Source organism: Urocitellus parryii, chromosome 5 (assembly GCF_045843805.1).
Source record: "Urocitellus parryii isolate mUroPar1 chromosome 5, mUroPar1.hap1, whole genome shotgun sequence".
NCBI classification, from domain to species: Eukaryota; Metazoa; Chordata; class Mammalia; order Rodentia; family Sciuridae; genus Urocitellus; species Urocitellus parryii.
This window is the reverse complement of record NC_135535.1, coordinates 49,070,989-49,097,416: the sequence shown is the minus strand read 5'-3', so window position 1 is coordinate 49,097,416 and position 26,428 is coordinate 49,070,989. Positions and strand designations below refer to the sequence as shown.

At 36.0% G+C, this 26,428-nt stretch overlaps 1 protein-coding gene across 1 annotated transcript in view; it reads left to right on the top strand.

Moving 5' to 3' along the window:
- Dyrk2 (dual specificity tyrosine phosphorylation regulated kinase 2) overlaps window positions 1–26,428 on the top strand; it is a 47,918-nt gene that overhangs the window by 19,401 nt on the left and 2,089 nt on the right. The window contains exons 1-2 of the transcript XR_003300572.2: window positions 9,459–9,732; window positions 26,090–26,188. The gene's annotated coding sequence lies outside the window, so the exon portion shown is untranslated. Of the gene's footprint in view, window positions 9,733–26,089; window positions 26,189–26,428 lie in introns of the transcript that reaches the window.

Sequence of the window (26,428 nt, the reverse complement as noted above, 5' to 3'; positions counted from 1 at the left end):
TTAAGTTGGTGCAGGACATGTTCCTTCACTGTGACCATATACACGTGAAGATTTTTATTAAAGCCTTGAAGGTTTTTAACTGTGAAATTTGGGAAGACCATTTGCCTACTAAACCTCAAGGTTCACAATTGCATTTGAATTAATCTATTAAGGACATTTTAAAAAACTAAGACACTTAGATAAAAAGTAGACAAAGGCATGTTCAAAAATTTACATCAGAAACAAACCAAAAAATAAATAAATAAAACCGAATCAGAGCAACATAAATTAAAGCAATATGTTTATTTTTAACCCATGAAGTATCAACAATTAATGGAACAGTGATGCTCGATGCTCACAAGCATGTGGTGGCACCAAAGGCTCATTTGCTGTTGCTGGGGTATAATTAGTGGAAGCTTTCCAGAGGGCACCTTGGCAGCCTGGACTGTCAGTTCTAGGAGGGTTCATTTGTTTTTATACTACTTCAAGAACACATACCAGAAATAATCTGTGGTATAAACAAAATCCGTGTGCAAAATAACCATACAGCACAAATTTGAAGAAACACTTGTATCCATCGACAAAGGATTGCTTAAGTTTATGCACACATTGTAATATTAAGCAACAACAACAACACACCCAGAAAACAAAACAAAATCCCTGAAAACACACATACACACAGACACAAACACAAAGACCCAAAACTGAACGTCTTCCCTGTCTAACAGGAAGAAGCAAAGAGATGACATCAGAAAAACAATGAGGAGGAAATTCTCCAATGTTTCAACAGGTAGTCGATTTTAATTTTCTTACATATTTTCATCGATTGTCACAATGAGTGTTCACATTTTAATAATATTTTAAAAAATCTAATATATCAAAAGTAAAAGGAAAGATACATGGAAGGAAAGGAATAAAACTAAAAGATTTTAATGCAGCAGGGGAGCAGAACATTTTAGTACAGGGAGGGAGCTCATTCTTGTCCTGCTGAACCATGCCGAAAGGATGCACCTCTTGTGCACTGTCTCACCTCCAGTTTCTGCCACCTGGAATACTGTTTGTTTATAGGCCTGCGTAACTCCAGCAGTCTTTAGATCTCCGGTAGCCAGTGCTTCCTCTGCTCTACCTGTTTCCCACCTCACAGCTTTCTCAGACCTTATTGTTCCTGCTATGGTCTTTGATGATCATCCCAATACCCACTTTCATAGACCATAGCCTCCGGGTCAGGCTGGGTTAATTGTTAATCCAAGATTCCAAGAAGGCAAAATATTCTCTTTATGGCCTCATATGCTATACTTAGGACCTCAATAAAAATTTGCAAGTGTGTGAATGGAGTGCTTGGAGAGGGTCCAAGAGTTGTGTACAAAGGAAGCCATCATTGCTTTTATATCAGTATAGCTAACCTGTGTAGTGTTCAACATCTGTAGGTGTGTATGTATCTTCAGTGGGATAGGAGAAAGACCAAAAAGTATTTTCTTTCATCTTAATCTCCTTTCTTCTACACTTTGGGGTGACATCAGAATGGTAGTCAATTCTGAGTAAAAATCCATTAACAGGCCCTTGGCTATCACTAAGAGTGACCTAGCACTGACGGCAAGGTAGAAGGGATCTGCAGTTGTTTTCATATTTCAGATACCCACTGTCTCCTTTCAGGCTTGGAATCTGCAGGTTTCCTACTGCAGGGCTAATAATTTCCTCTTGACAACAGTAAGACCTTTTACCAAGATGGCCACATTCTTGTGTGTCTTGATCCAGATGATGAACAATGGGCTGATTAACTCAGTGACCTTCAGGAATAATAAAAAAAGAATATAAAGATCAGAGATTTTTCCAGTTTGGGAGATCAGCTTTTCTCTGGACTTGTTTAAGACACACTCCTTTATAACAAATAATGCATTGCACTTTCTTACCTCTTTCATGTGTCACGCTATCTTGAAATGTGAATTTTAAAACCTGACTTGACCCATAAGCCCCTGACCACATTCTGCTCATCATACACCATTTAGTAGTGTTCAAATGAACCTTAGGCATCCAAGAGTCACTTCAGTGTTGCAACTGTCATGGCCCCATGGCTTAGAAAGCCTGGCATCTTGGCCACTTCCACCTTTTACTCTTGAGTAAATGCTCCTATTGATCTTCCCCGAAACAATGCCAGAGAAAAGGTTTGATTCTCTGTTTGGAAGTGGTCTAAGCTTCTATTATCACCATTTTGGGAAAAATGAAAAAAAAAAAAAAAAGCCAGAGTGCAACTCTGAGTTCAGTCTCACCATTGTTCCCCCATTGGAACTCGGAAGTATATCACTACCATGGGTCTAAAATTCAAAGTACAGCATTGCAACAGACAGAGCAATTGCAATGCCTCTGTCCAAATGCCCATGTCCTAATCCCCAGAACCTGTAAATATGTTAGGTTACCTGATGCTATGGGCCACATTATGTCCTCCTCAATTCCGGGTATTGAAGCCCTAAAGCCCAGAGTGACTAGTTTAGAGTTAATAGCCTTCATAGTAAAGGTGGTGCTCCAATCCTATAGCACTGGTATCCTTACAAGAAGAGGAAACATCAAAGCATGTGCACATATAGCACAAGCCATATGAGGACACAACAAGAATGTAGGTGTTTACAGCTAAGGAGACAGACCTCACCTGAAACAACCTCTGCTGGCATCTTGATTTTGAACTTTCAGCCTCCAGTACTATGAGAAAATAAATTTCTGTTGTTTAAGCTACCACTCTGTAGCATTTTGTTATGGCAGCAAGAGCACATGGCAAAGGGGAAATAAAATTGCAGATGGAATTAGAGTTGATAATCAACTGACTACAGAATGAGGAAATTGTGTTGGGCCACCTAGGTGGGCCAATGTAAGCATAAGAGTCCTTTAAAGTAGAAGGAGGCAAAAGGAATGCAATCCTAATGATACCTTAATTTTAACCTAGTGTATCAGTCAGAATTCTCTAGTGGACAGAACCGACAGAATGAATATATAATAATAAGAGAGGATTTATTAAATAAGCTTGTATGGTCAGAGTTTGGCTGGTCCCACAATGACTATCTGCAGGCTGGAGAATTGGGGAAACCAGCAGCTGCTTGGTCCAAGAAGCTGGAAACTTCAGAACAAGAAGGACCAGTGCAGTCCAAGAACCAGGCTGAAGGCTGTGAAGACTTTGGAGAGTCACTGATGCATATTCACATTCAAAAGCTAAAGAATTAGCAGTCTGATGTTCATGGGTGATGTTCATGAGTGATGGATGGCAACAGGGAAAAAAGTATCCACATAAGAAAGGAGCTTGCTCATGTGTGTGACCTTCCGCCTTCTTCCACTTTTTGTTCTGCCTGGTCTCCAGTGCAAAGGTTGCATGGTGCTACAAAGATTAGGGTAAGTCTCCTCCATTGGATTCACTGGTCCACATGCCAGTCATCTCTGGAAACACCCTTACAGACATACCCAGAGTGAGATTTATCTATTTTCTAAGCATCTCTCAATGCAGTTGACAACCAATTTTAATCATCACATCTGGTGAGGCCAGTGCCAAACTTTTAACCCATAGAACTGTGAGATAATAAATTCATAGTTTTTAAGTCACTAAATTTGGAGTAATTTGTTACAACATCAAGAGAAAATCAATTTTAATCTGTTAAGGTATTACATCTATTAATACTTTAAAAAATAATATTTTGGAGGGCTGGGGTTGTGGCTCAGTGGTAGAGCGCTTGCCTAACACGTGCGGGGCCCTGGGATTGATCCTCAGCACCACATATAAAGAAAATAAAGGAATCGTGTCCAACTACAACTGAAAAATAAATATTTAAAATAATAATAATAATAATAATAATAATTTGGATATATATACATATTGGGGATTCATTATTTCCTAAAAGAAAAATTGACATAGAGAACAATTAGGTGACAAAGTATGTTCTATCTGTATCCATGAAAGTTGCTGCTAAGAGAGCACTGGGTAAAGTGAATCAAAATATATATATAACTTTCATTTTTACTCCATTTTATTTTCTTGGTCAAAATCAAAATTCACAATAAGCAAAACTATTACAAGACTCTGGATTTAAATTTAATTTATTATTTAAATAGAGTAAAATTTGAGATAACATTAATACCTGCGTACAAAGAAGTATGGAATAAAAGCTAAGTCTCACCATTATCTATCATTACTTTTGAAAGTGTAATGTGTAGTGTGTGTGTGTGTGTGTGTATTATGTGTATGTGTATTCATAGTGTATTTGTGTGTGTGTGTGTGTGTGTGTGTGTGTGTGTGTGGTTTGTCCAGGGATCTTTGGGGGAACCTCTGTGTTTCAGGACTCACAGCCACTGAAAGCAGCTTGCAGCTTCCCCATTCTCCCTGACTCTTCTTTCTTGCATAGTCTGTTTTTATTAGTTGTTAAAGAAACTAGCCCCCACTTTCCTTCAAAGTGAAGACAATACTATCTATGCTGATATCTGGAAAGTCCTTTCTTATTACTGACCAACTTTCTAAGTACCCACAGTTCCTTATGTTTCCTTATCTCTTGAGAAAATAAAACAAGAGTGGTCATAATCCTGGGCCCACATTCTGCTTTTCTCCTAGGAAGGAGAATAATTTCACCCTTCAACTCTCTCTATTCTTTGACCCTCTGTGCTATTTGTAATATGTGTCAATTGCTTGCATTTATTCTTTAAAAATACCTTTCTAGGCCAGGCACAGTGGTGCATACCTGTAATCCCAGCAACTTGTGAAACTGAGGCAGGAGGATTCAAGTTCAAAGCTAGCCTCAGCAACTTAGCAAGGCCCTAAGCAACTTAACAAGACTCTGACTCGAAAAATAAAAATGGATTGGAGGTGTGTCCCAGTGGTTAAGTGCCTCTGAGTTCAATCCCTGGTACCAAAAAAAAAAAAAAAATTAAATTAAATTAAAACTTTTCTATCTATAGAACCCCTGAGACTTAAGATGATTGATTATATTCTTGTAGGCAGATGTAAATATTGCAGCTGTGCTTTTTTATTTTATTTTTCCAGTAATGTTAGATATTTTTAGCAGTGATTAGAACTGATAAGTGCTGTGAACAGGCTTAATGGTGGTATCTTAAAATTTCTTAACTGTGTACTTACTGTATAAAAAGGGTAGCATGAAACAATGATCTGATTCAGAACGTCTCCCCTAATTTTTACAACACACATATTCAATTTTCAGAAAGAATTTGGCTGAAGTATTTAAGCTTTTATGGTTTTGAGTTGTTTAAATGTTGATACATATTTCCAAATATGACCTCACTGGAGAGTCAGAGTATTTGGATAATAATTAAACAAGGCTTATAGGATTTTTTAAAAAGAAGCAATCCATGCTATAGCCAAATTTAAAAAGGAGCATTTGTGTAGAGAGTTACTTGGCTTACTTTTACTGGTTTCTCTTCTCTGACAATAGGCCTACAATTTCATCATTTTTTTTTTTTCTATTTGTGCTTTTGGGCAAATGAGCATGTGTTGAGGCTCAATCATATGAACATTTAAGATTGTGTTCTCTGACATCAGTCATTCATAGAAACCACCTGGGTATAAAAAAAAGTCTACATTGATGGTTTCATTCGATTATGATTTTGCATTATCCAACTACTAAATATTTGTTAAGTACCTTTGTTCATCCATTGCATCTCAGCCTGGAAAAGGAATAAGATTTTAAACTAATAATTCCTAATAATTAGGAACATTAATTATGTGCTGGGCACAATTTCCTATAGCCCCATGATGGAGGTGCTACTGTTATTACCATTTTACAGATAGGGAAGCTAAACCACAGAGTGTCTGAGTCAGCTAGGGCTGCTATAACAAAATGCCAGACACAGGATGGCTTGGATAGCAGACATTGATTTTTCACCTTTCTGGAGGTGGGGCCTCCAAGAATCAAGATCCTAACAGATGTGGTTCCTGGTAAGAGCTTTCTTTCAGGCTTTCAAACAGCTACCTTCTCACTGTTTTCTCACATGGCAGGCAGGGTGGGGTGGGGGAATGGTGGGGAAGAGAACAAGAATTCTGGCCTCTTCCTCTTATTTATAAGGGTTTCAATTCCATCATGGGGGTTCCACCATCATGACCTCATCTAAACCTAATTATCTCCCAAAGTTCCCACTTCCTCATCCGTGCCGCTGGGAGTGAGGACTTCAGTATATGAACAATAAAGATATACAAACATTCAGTCCTTAATACCGAAGAAGTAACTCACCCAAGACTAGTAAGCAGTAGTGCTGGAATTGGAACTCAGGCCGCCCACTCCAGATTCCATGCTTTTAAAAACTTCTGTGTTACGAAGTTGGTGACTCAATAGCTGAGCAAAGCACCGGTGATCCCCACAGTTCTCAGCATGGAATGAAAACGTGACCAAAAAAAAACCAAAAAACAAAAAACCAAGAACTAGATGGAAAATGCTTGGAAACTTCTGGCCTGTTTAGGAGTATTCCATATTCTTTCTCCTGCCACTCAACAAACATTCCCAGTGTCCCTCTGCTACACTGAGGTTGAAGGACCTTTGCACACACTCCTGGATATCAGGACAACTGAGCCCCTGAGTGCTACTGAGTTGCCATATAGGCAACTATGTTTGTAGACTTTTGAAAGTGTGGATGAAAGACTTGGAAAAAATGTGAATTCTTATAATTCAATAATTATTGTTTTTATAATATTATTGTCCTGTGGAAATATTTGCTGTCAATGTACTTTGTTGTTCCTGGTCTACCTCCTGAGTTTGTAAAGTAGGTGAGAAGCAGATGTGATTACTAAGAATATAACACTGACCTCTATGTAAAATTCATAGGTTGTAACACACAGGGCTGAGGCTTTTGATCAGGATCTTTGAAAATATTCTATGCACATGCTTCAAGTAAAAGATCATTCTCATTATTTTAGAGTCATACTATGCATGAAGGATCTTTGTAACAGAAAATCTTTAATAAGTTTTTATTTACAAGTTTTAATTTGAAACTTCTTCTTACTGCTTTCTGAATGATTTTCACAGTAGCACAGTAGGGACCACAGTTGATCTAAGCATGAGATTTTAAGTTCATGCCATTCAAGGGTGTGAAAAAAGAGAAAAAGGATGGAAAACAGCATTTACTGAGTGCTGTCCTTGTGCCAAGCTCCCTATTCAGAGACTTTGCCTTCCCCATTATATTTAGTCCTAAAGCAGCCTTTCAAAGCAAGTATGTGTGTTTTATAGATGAGAAAAATGAAAGTTCAGAAAGTTTGCATAACAACACATTTGGCAAAGCTAGAACAGAGGTTCACTTCCTGGTCTGTCTTTTCTCACCTTTGTGGCTAAACTCCACTGAACTAACCACCCTGAGTCAGAGAAGTCTGGTTAGAGGAAGCAGTGTCTGAGCTGAGCCTTGAAATTTGAGTAGGAGGACTCCAGGTAAATGAGGAGACCAAGGGCATTTCAGGCCAAGAAAAGGAACTGTGACAGAATATGGCACTTGGTGAACTAAAATAGCTGCTCAGGGCAAGAGCACAGGATTTATGAGGCTTACAGGAGATTCAGTTGTGAAGATAGGAGACCCCAAAGGGCCACTGGTTCTTGGCATATCACTTGGCACCACACAGCTGTAGACACTGGAGTGCTTTATCTCCAGATTCTCATTGATTGAAAGAAATAAGGATGAGATCATTAAATGATTTTTCCTGAGAGGGCTTATTCCAGCTAACTTTTCATCTCTGAATCCTTCTTGTTAACACTCCATAAATGTTACTGACATTGTCCATTTGGCCCAGAGAATGGAAAACATGGTCAGGCTTTTTGATTCTAGAGGATGGCACACATTTGGTGTGCATCTGAATCTACCTTTCTGAATCAAAGTGTGGAAAAAAGTGCTTAAACAGATTGAAACTTTAACCCTTGTGAGAGCCGCAAGAATAGCAATAGCAAGTTTTTTCATTGTATCATTGAATCATTAGTTCTTGGCCCACAACAATTTCTTAATTCTTATAAGTAAATAAATACATACACACAGAATAAATAAACAAACAGGATTTGAAGACTTCTATTGAATTACTATAAAATGTCTGGGCCTCTTTATATGTCTGAGAGAAAAATTTCCATATATATGAATATATTAAGAATGCTTTTTCTTTTACAATTCACAAATATGTGTTTGAAGGAACTGGGGACAGAGAGTATTCCAAGGAAGGCACGACAATCAGAAAAATCTTTATTAGTTGAGAACTGCACCATGTAAATTTGTCAGACACTGTTTTATTTAGTTTTTTTAAACATTGTTTCCTATAAATGGATATTACCATAGTTTAATACAACACTTGTTACCTGATTAATATAACACTTGTCTTTGTCCACTTTTTAGTAATTTTTAAACATTATAAATATGATAATTAGTAGTGATTTTACAACAATATAAAGCTCTTAGAAAGCATTCAATTTTGTTTGTGAGAAATGGAAATATCTTGGAGTTTTGAAATTTCAAGTGACTGAAAAAATAGTATATATAATGAATTCAACTGCATTCTTCAATTGATTTAGGAATAACTTACCTGAGTTTTTTTTTTTCTCAGCGCAAAGTATCATCCTTTACCAAATGACTAAAACTAAGAGTTTTGAATGACTTTTATTCAGATGATAGCATAATTATATACAAGTTAGAAGCTATGCTAGAGAGCCTGGAAATTCTTGGTTGGAAATGCTGTCTTCCCACAATTTCATGGCTTTTTAAATATGTCACCGTCATACAGCGTCTTCACAGCAGCTGCTATACCACTAACTTTGTTTGCCTAGGGCAGGGAGGTAAGAGCAGCTGGCTGTTGTAAATGTGTGATATCCTAGGAGGATGAGGCTACTATGAACCAGCTCTCAGCACTGGTCCCCTACCCATTTGAATGTTTTTAGGAAGATAGAGGACTCTCAGAAGAAACTAATCAGAATGATACGACAGTTCAGTTAGCCATGGTTAGGGGAACTATAAATATTTAACTAGGAGAGGACAGGAGAATAGAAAACTCGTTTCAAATATTTGGAGAGCTGAAAAGTAGAAGAGAAATTAAGAAATTGTTAGTATGACCCTGTGGCCCTATGTGGAAGCTATAAAGAGACTTTTGTCCCCAAACAAGGAGGAACTCACAAATATGTACAAAGATGTGATGGAAATTCTTGTTCAGGATGCCAGATAGTCATGCATATAAATGCTTTCTGCTCCAAAATCCCATAGAAATAATGATAAAGAAAAATGTAGAATAATAAGCAAAAGACCCTACTGGATATAGGAGAAGGAGTATCAGGGAACTGGAAGTATAGAGAGATTTCTTAAAAGTGGAAATACTTGGATTATATTAACAGATTAAACCACATTCATAGGAGAAGGCTGCAGTAGGGGCCAGAGCTATTTTTCCTGGCAGCAGACCCAGAGAGACTCAAAACTTGGAGTATGAGAAGGGAGTTGGAGATGATTCAACTGTGGAATAACTGTGTGAGTCATAGTCCACATTCTCCTTCCCTGTGTCACATGCTCAAGCAAAATCCAAAGGACGAATCTTTAAAATGATTGAATAGTCTTCATGGGAAAGAGCCCTAGCAGGGGTGATATCCCATCTGGGTGACATTCTCCTCAGTTTTGGTATAAAGTAGGAAAGGTGAGAGAGGAGCATCCTGCTATGTCCTCTTCCATCACAGAGCCAAGGCTTCCAGGGATGGCCACCCGTGGAGAGAAGGGGAGACCTGGGCAAGGCAGAGCTAGTCATCTTGAACAAGCTGGGCCTCCTCGATTGTGAGTATGAATCAAAATCCAAGGATCATAAAAACTGGAGGAAAAATAAGGATTAAAAATAAAAAATAAAAAACCCAGGTTGAACATAGGCTCTGGAGGAAATACATAATGCAGGAAACAGAACTAACTTTGAAGTGATTCTATTTAGCATTCTCATAAAGAAAAAAAAATATTCCATGAAAAGTGTTTGTAGAGTAAAAATAGACTGTCAAGAAAAAGAACAGTCCAAATCTAAAAGTTCTTAAAATGCAAAACTAATTGCCAAAGTCAGAAATTCAAAGGAAGCCTAGGAGAAAAAAAAAATTGAAAATGCTAGAAACAAATGAGATCAGAGAACAGTTCAAAAATGCTAATATCCAAAAGATGTTCAGAAAGAGTAAACAGAACAGAAAGTAATAGGAGAGAATATTTCAGATGTGAGGAATGAGGACTTCAGATTAGAAGAGTCAAGAAAATGCAAGATAGGATAAGGAACAAAACTACCTCAAGACGTTCTTATGATGTTTTAGATATTGAGAATAATGGGAAGATTCTAAAGGCTAAAAGAGCATGTCCCTAAAAAAGAAATGAGAATCTGATTGGCATCATATCCTCAGCAATTGTAGATGTTAAGGACAAGAACACAAGAAGCATGGCTTCAAAATGTTGAAGGAAATGTTTTGAGCCTGAAATTTTTTACCCAGCCAAACTATCAATTCAGAGTGAAGCATTTTAAAACATACAAGCATTCAGACAATTTGCCACCCACAAAATATTTCTGAAAGGACTACTTAAGTGAAACAAAAAAGAATCCAGGTAAGAGGAAGTCATAGGTTCTAAGGGAATGTGGATGTTAACCAGCTTTGTAATGAAATGTGATTCCAGGATGACAGCCCTAAGGCAGGCATAGAGAGAAATTGGTCCAAATTAGAACTGGAAGTTAGAGGCTCTGTGAGGAATCCCTTTCAGGAGATGGTAGGCCATTATGATATGCTGCCATCCTAACCCTCTTGAAACTTTAATTTTTTACTTCCATTAGCAAAGGTTTATTGAGGAGAGTTTCATTGCCTCTAAACACTCAGTAGGATTTTCTGCTGTCATGACACTGAGCCTTTTCCTACAGATTCTACTGTATGTGATTACTACTTTTTGGTTTTCAGTTTGAAAAATATCAATATATGGACAATGCCTCAGAAATTATAGTTACAGACAAACGTAACAACAGTAATATGCTGGGTATGTAAAAACATGGATGTATAAACCGATGTGATTCTGCAATCTGTATACGGGGTAAAAATGGGAGTTCATAACCCACTTGAATCAAATGTATGAAGTATGATATGTCAAGAGCTTTGTAATGTTTTGAACAACTAATAATAATAATAAAATAATAATATTCTGGGATGGAGGTTTGGAGAGATTTGAAGAGTAGAAGAAAATGTAATGATATTGGATTTCTTCATCAAACTTAAAGGGAAAATTATAAGATCTTATATTCACATTTGAGAGTTTTAAGGACATTATTTAAATTGGTTAACTTGTGACATCAGGCTGAGTCAGTAGAGCATTGTTATTCAGAGCATGAATCTTAGAACTAGAATGCCAGGATTTGAATGGATCTCCATACTATGACTTGGGCAATTGCTTATTTATCCCTTGGTATTCTTGGGAAAAATGAGCACAAAAATAATTAATATTTCACAAAGTTATTCTGAAAATAATAGAATTTAATATAATTTTCAGAATAATGTCTGGCACATAAAAAGTGCTACATGTTTTCAATGATGATGATGTAGGAAAACAAACAGAACTAAATATTAAAATTTCAGTGAGCAGAGATTGAAAGTGCGAGGTAGTAGTTTAGAAAGTCTATTTTCTAATTTTTTTTAAATGAGAGGTCAAAAGATGCTGTTTAAAATTCACAAATCAAAAAATAGAGATATAATTATATTTAATGTTATGTAGTCAATTCTCAAGAGAAATTTTTAAATGAAATATATTAAAAATCAATTATTACTGGAGAGTGGAACTCTGGGTGGGGGAGGGAGAACTTTCTATTTTGTCCTATTTTGATATTTTTTTTTTATTGGTGCAGTATAATTGTACATAGCAGTGAGCTTCATTTTTACATATTTGTATATGCATATAACATAATTTGGTTACTTGTTTTGAGAATTTTATCCATACTTATGTATTGCTTTTATTTGGATTTTACCAACTTTACTAGGTGTAATTGGCATTCAATAAAGTACACATATTTTAATGTATCTAATTTGATAAGTTTTGGACATATGTGCATATTTCTGAAACTGTCAGTGTAACCAAGGTAGCAATAACATCTATACACAAAAGTTTCCTCAAGCCCTTTGTAATCTCTTCTTCTTGCCTCTTTTTCTAGCAAAATGGTGTTGTGTTTACAAAATCATCACTCTAGTCAGCATTTGAAAGAGTACTGTAGGTACTCTCATGTGTGGCTTCTTTGTTCAGCATAATTATTTTGAGATTCATCCACATTATAACGGGCATCATTACATTTCTCATATAGATAAGCTAAAATTTAAAAATGTACTTGATAATGAATTTTTCCTCAGTACTTAACTATTAACCACAGAACTGCAGAGAACATTTAGGTACAAGACTTCATATGGACATGGTATTTTCTTTCTCTTAAATAAATACTTGAAAGTGGAATGACTATTTCATATAAAAGGCATATGTTTAAATTGTTAAGAAACTGTCACATTGTTTTCCAAAGTGTTTTTACATTCCTACCAGCATTGTCTGAGAATTCCAGTTTTTTTACATCATTGTCTTAGAATAGTATTTTTTCAGCCATTCTAATAGGTGTACAGTGGTATCTTATTTTGATTTTTATTTGTATTTTTCTGGTGAATATTTTTCATAGCAACTTCTCATATTTTTATTAGTTATCCTTCGTGGAAGAGCATCTGTTCAAATACTTTGGCCATTTTTGAAAATTTGGTAGTTGTTTTCTTATTGAGGTTTGAGTGTTCTTTATGTATTCTGGATACAATTCCTTGATCAAGTATATGATTTACAAATATTTTCTCTCAGTCTGTGGCTTATCTTAACAGTATCTTCTGAAGATAGGATATTTTTAATTTTTATCATGCCCAGTCTTTGACTTTATATTTTCCTTATATGGGTTATGTTTTGTTGTTGTATTTACAAAATCTTTGCTCTGGTCAGAAAGGTCTTCTCCTAGGTTCTACAGTTGATTAGCTGTATTGAACAAAATCATTTTTTTTTCCATGTGTATTCCAGCACCATTTGTAGAAAGATTATTTTTTCTTCATAGAATCACCTTTGTGCTTCTGTCAAGTATCAAATAGGTACGTCTATTTATGGACTGTATACTCCATTGACATGTTTATCTTGGATCTAACACTGTAGTATTGATTGTCTTATGAGAAGTATGGAAAACAGATACCATTGGTCCTCCAACTTAGTTCTTTTTCAAAGTTGTTTTGGTTATTATAAATTCTTGATCTTTCAATGTAAATTTTAGAATTAGTTTGCTAATTTCTACAAAAACCCCTACTGGAATTTGGGTTGAAACTGCATTAGCTCTGTAGATAATTCAGGAAGAACTGACATCTTAACAATATGGAATTTTCTTACCCATGAACAAGATATATATCTTCCATTTATTTTGGTCCTGAATTTTTCACAACAGTATTGTTAGTCTCAATGAACAAGTCCTATATATATATATATATATATATATCCCTAAGTGTTTCATATTTTTCATTCTACTATTGTTTTAATCAGCTTTTTATATCTGTGACTGAGCTACCTAATAAGAACAACTTAGAGGGCTAAAGATTTATTTGAGGCCCATGGTTTCAGAGGTTCAGTCCATGGTTGGCCAACTCATTTGCTTTGGGGCTGAGATAAAACAGAACATCATGGCAGAAGGGCATGACGGAGGACAGCTGCTTACCTGATGGTAGCCAGCAAGCACAGAAGAGCCAGGGGACAAGGTATAATCCCCAAAGGCATGCCCCTAAACCCTGCTTCCTCTAGCCAAACCCCAGCCTACAGTTACCACCCAATGCAGAAATCCTTTAAAATTTTTAACCCATCAAGTAGATCAATCCACTGATTAGGTTAGATCTCTCATAATCTAAACATTTCACCTCTAAATATTCCAGCATTGTCTATCCCATGAGTGTACTGGGGGACACCTCATAGCCAGACCATAAAAATTATGTTATTTTTTTTAAAATTTCATTTTCTAATTCTTTGTTGTTGTATAGTATATAAGAAACAAAATTGATTTTTTAATATAATTATGTATTCAGTAACTTTGCTAAACTTACCTCTTCCACCAACTTTATTTTGAACAGATTCCATTGTTTTTTCTACAAAAATGATCATGTTGTTATTATAGAAAGATAGTTTTACCTCTTACTATCCAGTCTGGGTATTATTAATACATAGTATTGATATTTACTTATTTATTATCTATTTATTTATTTTTATCTGATTACACTAGCAAGAGTCTTCAATGTAGTGTCGAACAGAAGTTTGAGAATGAATATCTTTTTTTTTGTTCTCAGAGGAAAAGCATTCAGTGTTTTATCATTAAATAGGGAATTAGCAGTACTTTTGGTGTATGTACTTTATTATGTTGAGGAAGTACCCATTTGTTCTTAGTTTGGTATGAGTTTTCATCAGAAATTGCTGTTAATTTTGTCATTATTTTTTCTAAATTTACTGGTATATTTCATATAGTTTTTTAAAAATTCTTAATATGGTAAATTACACTGACTTTTGAGTGTTAAATCAATTATACATTTTTAGGATAAGTCCCCTTTTGTGTATTGTTGGATTTAATTTCTTAAAATATTGCTTTGAAATTTTATATGTGTGTTCTTGAGAGTATTGGCCTCTAGTTTTGTTTTGCATTAAAACAAATTTGTCTTAGGGCATCTAGTTGATGTCCTGACAATACCAGCCATATATAATGAGATGGAAAGTATTTCCTTCTCTTTGATTTTTGGAAGATGTTATATAGAGTTGGTATTATTTTTTCCTTAAATGTTTGATAGAGTTCTCCAATGAAACTGTAAATCTGAAGTTTTTATTTCTAGGGAGATTTTCATCTACAAATCCAATTCTTTTAAAAGTATGGTGTTATTCACATTATCTCTTTCTTCTTAAATGAGCCTTGGTAGTTGGGTTTTTTTAAAAAAAATATTCTATTTTATCCAAGTTTTCAAAATTTTGGTATAAAGTTGCTTATAAGATATACTTATCCTACTAATGACTATAGAATATGGAGTGAAGTCGCCTTTTTCATCTCTTTTTTCCTTCCTTCCTTCCTTCCTTCCTTCCTTCCTTCCTTCCTTCCTTCCTTCCTTCCTTCCTTCCTTCCTTCTTTCCAGTAGAAGTTTGTCTGTATTGGTCTTCCCTAGTAGTCAGCGTTTGGCTTCAATGATTTTATCTACTGTTTCTCTAATTCATATTCCATTGAATCCCACTCTACTCTTTATTACTACTTCTTTGTGGTTTGACTTGTTTTTTGTTTATTTGTTTGCTTTGTCAGTTTCTTAGGGGAAACTTATGTCATTTATTTTGGAAACTTTTTTCTAATGAAGGCATTTAGTACTCCAATTTTTCCCTACAGTACTGTACTTCCTTAGTGGCATCCCATAAATTTTAATGTTTTTTTCACATTTTTAATTGGTTCAAAATACTTCCTAATATTCCTTTTGGTTTCTTCTTTTATCCTCTGGTACTTAGAAATGTGTTATTTTGTTTGCACAAGTTTGAGAATTTTCCAGAAAACTTTTTGTTATTGATTCTAACTTAATTCCAATAATGGTGTAAATAGTTATTTCATTCATTTTGAATGTATTAATGTTCCATGTGCACTTGGAAGAATGTGTATGTAGCTGTTGTTTGGTGAGGTATTCTGTGTCAGTTAGATCATGTTGGTGGACTGGTTTGCTTTTCTTTACTAATTTTTTCTCTATTGTAGATTGTGGGGAAGTATTGATATCTTCATCTATGCTTATATATTAGTCTACTTCTTTTGCAGATATATGTTCTTTTCTCTTCAAGTATTTTGAATTCCTGTTATTAGCTTTATAAGAATTTAGTATTGTCATGAGTTGACCTCTTTTTCATTATAAAATGACCTTTTTTTTTGTCCCTGGTGATATTATTTATTCTGATATCTACTTTTTCTGACATTAATACATTCACTTAATCTTGTTTTTGATTAGTCATAGCATGTGAATTAATGGGTTTGGGCTACTATAACAAAATAGCAGAAAATAGCACAGGCTCAGGGTTTTAAACAATAGAAATTTATTTTTGTATATTTCTGAAGGCTGGAAGTCTAAGATCAAAGTGCTAGCCAAATTGGCATTTGCTGAGGCCTCTCTTCTTGGCTTGCAGATGGCTGACTTCTTGCTCTGTCCTCACATGGCCATAACTCTTCGGGGGAGAATGGGGGGGGGGAGAGAAAGTGTGTGAGAGAATGAGAGCTAGCTCTCAGGTGTCTCTTTCTCTGTTTATAAGGATACCAGTCCTACTGGACTAGGGTTCCTACATTTATGACACCATTTGACCTTAATGACCTTAAAGGCCCTCTCTCTAAATATGATCACACCCTGGCTAGGGCTTTAATATATGAATTTTGAAGAACATAATTCCGACCATACATGGATAGTTCTGTTTATGATATGACTTTTCCATTAGTTCAAGCTTGACTTACTCATTTGTTTGTATGCAAAGTGTATTTCTTGTAGGAAGAATACAGTTGAATTTTGATTTTTAACCCACCCAATCCTGACAATCTAAATTGAAGTGTCTAAATAGTAACATTTAATGTGATTATTAACATGCTAAGGCTAAAATTCCTCATCTTGCTCTCTGCCTTCTATTTATGTATTTTCTGTTCCCTTCCCCTCTTTTTCTGCCTTATTTTGGATTGAGTTATTTTTATGACTCCATTTTGTCTCCTCTGTTGGCTTGTTAGCTTTAGGTCTTTGTTGGTTTAAAAATATTATCCACACACACACATATGATTGACTTAGGCTTCAGATATACATCTTTAATTTATGACAATCTATCTTCAAGAGATAGTATTCCCTTTCCTATAAGATATTTTATATATTTCATTTTGGATGGTTCTCTTGTTATGTCTTCAGGTTCACTAATCTTGTCTTTTATGGCTTTTAACATGCTGATAATCCCATTTGATGTAATTTTGTAAATCTCAAGCATTTTTTTTTTATTTCTAGAAGTTTGATTTGTATCTTTTTAATATCTTCCACATCTCTACTTAAACTTTAAAAATGTATCAGATTCAGCTATAGTAGCTGTTTTGATATTCCTGTGTGTTAATTCTAACATCTGCCTTAGGTTTGGGTGATTTCAATTGATTTTTTTCTTCTCACCAGTCTCATATTTTTCTGCTTCTTTGCCTTCTGCTAATTTCTTTATTGTATGACAGACACTGTATATTTTTCCTTTTTGGGGTTGTTGGATACATTTTATTCCTATAAATATTTTTGAGCTTTTATGGGAATGCAGTTAAGTTACTTGGAAACAGTTTTATCCTTTCAGGTCATCTTTGGAGATTTGTTATGTAGGAACAGAGCAGTATTCAGTCAAGTACTAATTTTGCCCCATTACTGAGGCAAGACCCCTCTGAGTATTCTAACCAGTGACCTATGAAATATGAGATTTTTCTAGTCTGGCTGTTGGGAATGATTGCTATATGGGAGAACATTATATATTATCTCCCTAATACTTTTGAATGACTCTTTCCCTGGTTTGGGGTTATTTCCTCATATGTATGCACCAATCAGTAGTCTGATGAATACTTGAGAGAGATCTTTTACAGATCTTGCCAGTCTATCTTTGTATGTACTTGAAGAGAATGTGAGAATGTCTCGCCTTATTTGATGAAAAGCTTTATTCTTGACTGGGACTTGGCAGTCCTGTTTACCACATTTCCTGTGTTTGGGCCATAACTGCCAACTTTCAGGGTAGGATGAAGATGGGTTGGCAGTTTCTGCAAAATTGTTGAATGACTAATTAGAAATGCCAATTGCCTTTTCTCTCTGAAGAACACCATTGTTTAGGGTAGTGATCTCCCTCCCCCCTCATATTTCATTTGATTATCTTTCAACTAATTTTCCTAGACCAAATATATTTTACTTATGTATTAAGAATATATATATTTTTTTAAATAATCTGAACAAAATAACACCCACCAAACATTACCATCTGCATCACTCAGTCCGTGTTCTGGCTGTCTGCCTATGGGCTGTGGGATGGCATGGCCAGGACTTGCAAAGGCCTAGACCTGAGTGGGCAGGAAGGCCCTGGGAACGAGCCCACCACTTTCCTCTGCAGCATGACCATGTGCCTCTTCTCTTAAGCTGCCATGTACCATGTGTCTGTTTTCCTCTCCAGATCAGCAGGAAGAGCCAATCCCAGTCCCTTCAGGACGAGACGTTCTGGTGTTCAGTCTTGTTTCTTTTGCCTCAACTCCTATCCAGATTTTCCTCTCAGAATCCCACAGACTGAGTCTCCAGTGTTTTTTGTTTTTCCTTTTGTCTTGTTATTCGTACTCCCTGTACCTGCTTTATTCTGTTTTACCCATATTTGTGCCACTTAAATCAGCCCTGTAGAACTTTGAGCTCATCTTGTTTTTTTCTTTCAGTAGTGACTGCCAGTCACCACTTCCACTCATCTCCACTACTCCCCACCCACCCCCATCTTCTTTTGTGGCTGGAATCTATTATGATCAAAAGTATTACCTCATTCTCTTTTCATTTTGTTTTCTCTTTTTCTTTGGAGTTATATTTGGGGATGCTCCCACTCCTTATAGTCCATGCTTACTGACGTCGGGCAGAGTTAAGGAATCGGAGACACAGCAGCCTGATCTTCCTCTGTGGAAGGAACTGCTGGCCTCTCTCCTTCGTTCCCAGTTGCTGTATCGACCCTGCTTCTGACTATTTAACATCCAACTTATAATCTATGTTTCCCTTTCTTCACCTTTATCTTAGAGCTGTAGAATAGAGCTCAATGTGTGGTGCATATTTAATAAGCATCTGATGAGAGAAAGAAAGAAAGAAAGAAAGAAAGAAAGAAAGAAAGAAAGAAAAAGAAATTTAGATCATTACCACCTCAGTTGTTGATTCTCTACTTTTAGTTCCTAGAAGCTGATCCAACTGGTTCATCATTGTTTACTGGGAATATTTTTATGTGGTTTGCCTTACCTCATTTCCCATAGAGACCACACACTTCTCACTCTCTACAGGAAGTACTGTTGCAGCCAGACTTCTGTATTTATGATTTTTCATGCCATGTGTGATGATGTGTTTTTCAGTATTTTTGAAGTGGGAAGTTTTGTGCATAGAAATAAACTATTTATAGGTGTTTAAGTATTGGTTTGTCAAAATACATGCTACTGTCATGTACATCTAAAAAGAACAAATAAAAACATAAAATCTGAAAAAAAATAAAGTGGTGTTTCATTAAGTTGAAGGTTCAATACTGTAATTTTCCTAGAGATTTAAGTTCACTTTGTAATTCTGATTTTACTTATAAAACAGGGAATTTTTATGTAATTTCAAAGACCATTTTTCTACTTATTTGATTAATTCAATTAAATAAGCCATCAATTAAATTTCTCTGAAATTTTAAAAACATTTACAATTGATCAATCAACTCATGCCTAACAAGCCTGATTTAAACTTTTACAAGCAAAATCAAAGAGCTTATAAATTTAAAAATTCATTTTAAAGCTATAATGAATCAAAACATTCCAATACTTTCTATAAACATTCAATTATCCAAATTTTTCAAGTTAAGATAAAAAGAATAAAACCAATTACAGAATTGAAGTTGAAATCACGCATTGAAATTTGTCAGATTCTCTAATATTAGTTTTATTTAAACATTACTAACACTTTAAACACAAATTTTAACTTCTGTTTCTAAACTTATTTAACAGTATAAATATTATGGCTCTAACTTACTTATGATCTTTATGTTTAATTGTAAGCTTTCCTATACTTGTAAAGTCATTTCCCAGTGGAGGGGAGCAGTTTTACTGCCTCAGGTGGGCTGTGGTAACAGCTGAAAAACTGCAGTACAGTTACTTATACTATCAGACCTTCAAGACCAGGATGTGGGTCAGACGGCTGTGAACTTTTACCCAAATCTGTTGTAATATCTTAAGACATGTATTTATTTATTTACTTTTGGGTAGACAGAATAACGTATCCCATGTAGGTTGCCACAAATGGCCCTTATCATTTTGGGGTCGTAATTTTTTTTTTCATATTTTTCCTAATTGATACTTTGGGTTATAAATGAAGAATTCAATTCATAATAATAGTAACAAAGATAGAAAATAATAATATATCTGCTTGAATGAAAAGTCCTGAGAAGTGGCAGGTTCGGGGATATCTGAATCAAAGAATTAAAACAGTCATATGGTATCAATAGGAATCTCTCTCTCTCTCTCTCTCTCTCTCTCTCTTCCTTCCTTCATCCCTCCCTCTTTTTCCCTCTCTTGCTCTCTTTCTATTCCTCTTCTATCTATGACTCTTTTTTGATTCTTCTTGCTTAAGTTTTCATTGAATTGTTAATTTTGTCCCACAGAGGACCGACAAATTTCCAGGCAACTCTAGGGTTGTATGGTACTTGACAGCTAGGATGCTTGGGTTATTTGTCTTTCTCTGGCCCAGGAAATGAGGTATTCCAATTGGACCCTCTTGGGGTTCAAACCTACTCTTGTGGGGAAGGTAGGACTCATTGAATAATAGAATCATGAGAATCACACAGAGTTGGGAAGGGGCTGTTCTCCGCACTAAGGGATGCCAGACAAATAAAAATGTAGCAGATGCCCTCTGCAGTACAGAATAAATTCAGATAATTTTATGAGACTCTTGTACATCAAGTCTTGTGCCGCTCCTGCTGCCAGCTCTAAACCCTGTCTATCCCAAATGGAAAAGCACTTGGCAGCTGATTAACTTCATCCCTTCTTCCTTGGCACAGCTAGGTTTCATTTTTGTATTGCTTAGTTCCAAATCTGTCTTCTACTTTTCCTGGAACTGCTAATACATTACGGTCTTTATCCAAGTCACACAAGGTCTCCTGTATTTGTTTTCTTTTTAAATTTTTTTTCAGTTGTAGATGGATACAATACCTTTATTTTATTTATTTATATGTGGTGCTGAGGATTGAACCCAGTGCCTCACATGTGCTAGGCGAGCGCTCCATCACGGAGCCACAACCCCAGCCTCTGTATTTGTTTTTTTAATATAGAATTATCACCAAGTTTTTATGGAATTATGTCCTCTTTTCTGTAGATATGTGTTTTCTAGGATAGCTCATGTTTCCTAGCCGAGCCAAATTTTTAGGGATTTGAATTATTGAAAAGATGTTCCGAGGGGCTCAACCTGATTCAAGCAATAAAGTCCTAGTGCATAATTTACAGTCAGCTGCTTTTAAAATGAATCCTTATTAGGTTTCCCTTCAAGAGGTCTTTCATGCTTTTTATTTATCTATTTATTTTGTTTTGTATTTATTTGTCAAAAGATGCAGAATGGCCTCTTGTTTCCTGACCTTCAGGGATGATGGTGGTAATGACTAGTATGGTAACTAATAATCACTCAGCAGTTGGTGCTGTGATTGTGTTAGGGATGTAGGTGCAGTATCTCTTTTAATCCTAACAGTGTGCTGAGAGGCAAATGTCAGATCCTATTTTTAAACGGAGGGAAATGGGCTCAAATGTGACTTACCCAAGGTAAACGGAATATGTATAATTTGAAACCAAGTCAGCCCAGCCCCCAGTACCATGCTCTTTGTCCTGTGATTAGAAACATAGAAACCCTTTTTTCTCTTTCCTTATCCCTCCTCCCTCATCTATTAACTTTGCTTTTCTTTCTAGCCTGCTCCAGCCCTTCAATCTTCCCTGCTTGTCTCTTCTACAAGTTCCATTTGCCTTCCCCATAAATGGCACCCAGTAAGTTGTTGTTCATAAAATAGTTGTTACCCACTTCTTGGACAGTTTAAACTCATGTTTTTACAATGATGATTATTTAACCCTTCAGAATTCCCTGTAAGGAACGGTGTTGTTGCCATTTTGCATGTAAGAAAATTAGACATGGAAAATGAACAAATAAGCAGACATGTGGGATCATCTCTCTTTTGGAGAAAGAATGGTCAACACCATTGAACAGGTCATGCCAAATTGACTTTTGAAAACTCAAGAAGGCAAATAACTGGTCTGTCTCAGAGTGAGTGACAAGTCCTTCTGGTGGTCAGAGCTCTCTCTTTTTGTCCTCTTCACACTCTGTGGACTCAGAGGCTCAGGCTGCTCCTCTGTGTGTCTCTGCCTAGAAAACTCTTCACCCAGGAACTGGGCAGGTCTTCTCCCTACCTCCTTCAGGTCTTTGCTCAAATGTCTCCTTATGAGACCTTCCTTGGCTACTATAGTGAAACTCAATCCCCACATCCTCCAAGATTCCCTTTTCCCCATTCCCGTTTTAATTTTCTCTATAGAACTTACCACTTGTTAAATTAATACCATTATGTTTATTTTTCAGAGTTCCTCCACTGGAATATATGCCACACTAGGACTGGATTTTGCGCATTATGTTTACTAGTGCATAGTCAGGACTCAATAAGTAGTCATGGAATGGATTAATAAATAAATAAAGACCTTTATTCATTCATTTATTCAATAGACATTGAGTAGACATTGAATGAGCAGCCCCCATACTATGTATGAACACTTGGAGGAGGAAGGATAATAAATGCCCAATGCAAATATGAAAATAAATATCGTAGTCAGGAGGGCAATATAGAATAGTATAAATTAGATGTCCTAATTTCTATGCCACTGAAGAAGTCCAGATTGAGACAAGGAGAGATATGTAAGCCAGCATCAGCCAGGAAAACGTAGGTAAGGAATTCCAGAGACAAAATCGAGTTAGGACTAAGCAATACACACTGGTTCTTGATTCTTATGCAACTTTTTTGCATGTTTTGGAGTAAATTCTATTAATATTTCAATTTGGTCATATAATAGTTTAAACTACCTAGATCATTTAAACTTCCCGGTGTTTTATGCCTAATGCTGGCAGCTCAGTTCAGGAGGTCAGTTAGGTAAACAAAAGGAATAACACTGCTCATCATTAGTGCTTAACTGTGTGGCAGCTGACATGGGGTGCTTTCAATTCATTTATTTGTTTGAAATTTAAACAAAATCCTGATTAGGAAATGTTTATTAAAATCTTAGGGAAACACCTAAATAAAGGAAAGGATTATCACCATCAGCATCAGTTGGAAATGAAGTCATTTTTCAATGACTTGAAAACATCATACTGAGTCTCCATAAGTCCTACACTTTGCCTTCAAAATTACAGTCAGTACAATGCACATTAATGCCAGCAAGATTAAAGCAGGAGCTAATCCTGAAAAGAAGTGACACTGACTTTGTGTGCTGGAGTTCCTATAAGGGGGACTGAGTGTGGCAAAACCGTAAGCTGAAGGTTGACAATGCTCAAGATTCAGCTGTGCACTTTACTTTGTTCCATGCATAGGCATTGAGAACATATTTTTACCCACTGATCTGTTTCATATTAATTTTATTGAGACTTAGAAAAATAACCAATCCTTCAACAAAGTTGTAAAGTATCTACCCTTATAAATATTTTCTCATGAGAACATTCATTTTAATTTTAACTTTACAAAAAAATACCACAACTTTTCAGATAAATTAGCAAACAGATAGTTCAGGCTGAATGTCTAGGAGGAACCTTTATATTGCAGTTGCAAATATATCCATCATCCAGATCAGAGGTCCACAAACTGTAGCTCCATCTCACAAATGTGACTGCCATCTACTTTTATAAAGGTTTTACAGAAACACTGCCATTGCTATTCATTGGTGTGTTGTCTATTGTCTAAGCTGCTTTCACTGCAATAGCAGGGTTGAATGGTCGAGACAGGGCAGTGTAGCCTACAAAACTTAAGATACTTGCTATCTAGCTCTTTGAAAAAAAAAAAAGTTTGCCAGCTCCTGAGCTAGTAGAAGGAATTCCTGTTACAATGTCTGTAATTTTGTATACTCTTTAGCTGGTCCATTCCTCCAAGATAGCCTGAGCGATAGCATCCATAATACATTACTGAAAAATGTCAATGTGGTTTTGTGATTATACATCATTCTGATTGTTACCATTTCCCCCTTTATGCTAACTTCTGCTAAATGAAGATGTTACTCTGTAAAATAGAATTATGAAACAATTTAGACAGCAAGTGTGACAGCCTATGGCAAGATGATGAAATCCAGTGAAAGTAAAGCGGCTAATAAATTGAGGGTGGGGTTAAACTGACTGCATCTCCTTAAGTCCATATATTCCACAGCTGTGGTGCTAAGAGACAGATTGCCTGCATTGCCACAGGGAGGCCAAGCCAAGCACAAAAGAGAGCATGAGGAAATTTTTCTAGTGAAAAATATTTTTCCTTACAAATTTGAAATATTTTCCTTTTTATGTTATATTCTCCTTCCCCCTTCTCCTTTTTCCTTTCAAAATAGCATGGCTTCATTCTCTGCCAAAAGTATTTTCTCCTTTTTGGTTTCCACCCAAATAAAAAAGAAATTCCTTCACCTGGTTCACATGGACTGTTTCACCAGCTCAGCGTGCATGGTGAATGAAAGAAGTAGCAATGTTTGAGTTCTTTCCAGTGGATGAAAATGGAAAAATTGCCAAACTGAAATTAATTTTTAAACATTTTTCCCCATAATTAAAGGCAGAAGCATCAATAAACCCAGAAATTTTACAGCAATAGAGAGGTTGTCAGCCTGTGGACCTTTGTATACTTCATGAGATCCATGCTTGGCCATTTGGTAGTTCTGTAAGCTGGGACAGGTCACTCTACTTTTTTGGGAGGTAAGGGAGGTTGTTAGCAGGAATCTCTGACTGGAGTAGTAATTGTAGTTGGCAGGGCTCTTCTGAGGACTGAAAGGGAATGAACTGAATTGTAAATCCCCTCTAAGTGGAAGATGTTGCTGTTGTCATCAAGACCTCCTGAGAATCTGCACCAGAGCCCTGAGACGGCGACAGAAATGAAAAGTAAATTCAAGAATTTCTGTTACTCTTTAAAAGCCCCCCTAGGCACAAGTCTTGTAGGGTAAAGAGTTAAAATTAAATGAGGCTTCTGGTGTTTTTCGGGCTTCAGTGTCAAATCAGCCCAAGAGCTATAATCATTTTGTCCCTCTCTCTTAGCAGTGGTTACACTCAGGTTGGCATGAGATAACATCTTGCTGTGCACACTGAACTCAATTGCCCATTTGTCAGGGTTACTCCAAAGTTCAAGTGCCTTGGGCCACTTTCATTTAAAAAAAAAAAAAAAGTTCTCGGTATGTTCAAAAGTGAAGAAATGAAAAATAGGGTTACAAATGTCATGTTACATTTTTAATGTTTATATTTAAGAAATTAGTACTTTTAGCACATGGATTCAAATAAGTATGATGTATAAACATGACATACACAAACAATATGGAGGGTACACTGTAGGCAGTGGGACCCAAGCTAAAGCTTGTGTGAGGATGACTCCTTCCGGTCCTATGAGTGAATGTTGCTACACATATAATCTCATTCAGGAATGATGCCAAAAATCTGTATCTGCAACCCTGTCTGAAAACTCCTGCCTTTCCTCTTTCAGTTCCTCATTCCATCCTCACTGTGACAGACCCTTAGTCTGCAGTTATGACTCTGGGGAAGCTGGGAGGAATGAGACAAAGAATGGTAGAGAGGTACATTGTATAATACTTTCTCAGATATTTTTCAAAAGCTTACTATATGTATAGATAAGAAAATCACTGCTTATAAGATTTAAAAGGACTTATACAGTACATATAAAGTTATCAGAACAGTGCCTCCTTGCACAGTGAACAAATATGAAAGTTCTTGCCCTCAGGAAACTTAAACTCCAGCTCCCTCCCATTTTGCTATCCATCCTCCCCGCCCCCTGCCTACAAACTCATCTACCTGAAACAATTGCCTGGCAATATCTAAAGATATTGGGTAAAACATGGGGGAATGCTACTCCACTGGAAGAAAAAGATGATCTGTACTAAGGAAACACTCTTAGGAATTCATTAATCAACTATTCAACAAGCAACAGTATGTGTTAGACTCTAAGAGCCGCTTATATTGTAATGAACAAGCTAATGTGATTCCATACTCACAGATAGGAAAGATATTACATATATAAATTATTTTGCATAATGTGAAATTTTCTGCCGAAGTATGAAATGCATGCATAAAGGGCATAAATAATTAAGTGTTCATCTCCACTCATTTTCTCACAGTGAACACATATATGATTAGTACCCGGATGAGTAATCAGAACCTCACTAGCACCCCAGATGCCTCCTTGTTTCTCCTTCCTCTCCTTGTAACCCCTGTGGGTAAGTGCTATTCTGATTTCACAGATTACTTTTGTCTGTTTTTAAACTTTATAAGAAGGAGATCATGACATGTTCTTTTTTGACTGACTTTTTTTACTCCACATTATTGTGAAATTCATTCTTCTTTTGTGTATAGCTGTGGTTTGTTTATGCTCATTCCTTTATATTATTCCTTTATATATCCTAGGAAGATACCATGATTTTTTTAATCCATTTCACTGTTAATGGATAGTTGGATTT